The sequence below is a fragment of the Gadus macrocephalus genome, chromosome 22 (assembly GCF_031168955.1).
Source record: "Gadus macrocephalus chromosome 22, ASM3116895v1".
In the NCBI taxonomy this organism is placed as follows: Eukaryota; Metazoa; Chordata; class Actinopteri; order Gadiformes; family Gadidae; genus Gadus; species Gadus macrocephalus.
Window position 1 is genome coordinate 16,211,710 of NC_082403.1, and position 1,493 is coordinate 16,213,202.

Here is a 1,493-nt window from a genome sequence, read left to right on the forward strand (position 1 = left end):
GGTCCTCGTTCAGGTGCTGGTACTTCCCCTCACCGCTCTTCCTCAGCTCCTCTTCCTGTTGAGGCCGACAGGAAGTGGGAGATTTCAGTGAAGAAGATTTTCAGTGTGGTCAGAGTGGAGAGAAACATCTTCCAAGATCACACAAAAAACAAAAAATGCACTCATCTTTTTTTTAAACCGTATTTTTAAAGTCAACGTTAAAAATAGTGCTTTGAAAGTTTGAGATCCTGGCGCTGCCAGACAGCGAGACAAGTTTCACAAAGCATCCTGAGGTGTAAAGCAATGACAAGCCCTCCTCCTCCCAGGCCCGTGTGGGTGCAGGCGGCCGCCCCCTGATGGCCCCCCCCCCCCCCCCCCACCTCCCTTCTCCCCCCCCCCCCCCCCCCCCCCCCCCCTGTAGAACCAGGCCAGGCTAACGGTAGTGATGGGTAGAAACTAGGACAGCCAGCCCCCAAACTACACCTCAATGTCTGCCATGGGCGGCATTATGTGAAAGGCAACAACAGGTATTTGCCGCCCCAGTTTTCTCTCCCCCCCCCCCCCCCCCCCAACACTGTTCCATGCAGGCCTCCTGCTTCTCCAGGGCTTTCCGTGATGCCGGTGAGCTGCTATTCAACCCCCCCCCCCTCCCCCCTCCCTCTCGTCCCGCGCCGGCTCCGGTGCGAGGCAGTGTCTCTGATGTCACCTAATTATAAATAACCTTCTTTTAAGAGTGCCTGTGGTATGTTAATGAGATGATAATTTCACCCATAAATCTGTGTGTGTGTGTGTGTGTGTGTGTGTGTGTGTGTGTGTGTGTGTGTGTGTGTGTGTGTGTGTGTGTGTGTGTGTGTGTGTGTGTGTGTGTGCGCGCGCATGCGTGTGTGTGCGCGCGCATGCGTGTGTGCGTGTGTGTGTGTGGGTTTGTGCGTCTGTGTGTCTGTTATTTTTTGTTCGTCTGGTGGTGTGGGGCTTGTTGTTCACAGGACAGTCCTGGATTTTTGAGCTTCACCAGACGCAGGAGTTTGTAAACAGGGTAATACTGGAGACAGACGGCTCACTAGAAGTGCGTTATTTGCATTAAAGTCAGACAAACATTATTGCCGAAGCGTTTGAACGACATTTACATACATATCTTATGATGTCTTGGTTTGCATTATGTATTTGTGTCTGAGTGTGTGTTTGTGCATGTGTGTGCAAGGAGATGTGCTTGCACAGGCTTGTGTGCGTTTGTGTGTGTGGTAGGGTGTGCGTGCAGGCGTGTAGATATGTGTGTGTGTGTGTATGTGTGTGTGTGTGTTGTGTGCGATGCTCAACCTGTTTCCATAGGGCCTATTGCCCCACAGCGCAGAGCAGATAAGAAGTATCAATGATCCAGTGACATCCTATATGGCAGCCAAGCAGCCTGTGGCGGTAGATTACAGCTGTCTCTTACCCCTATCTATTGGAAGTATCTTCATCCTGTTTCTGTCCCTCTCCCTCTCTCTCTCTCTCCCTCTCTCCCTCTCTCCCTC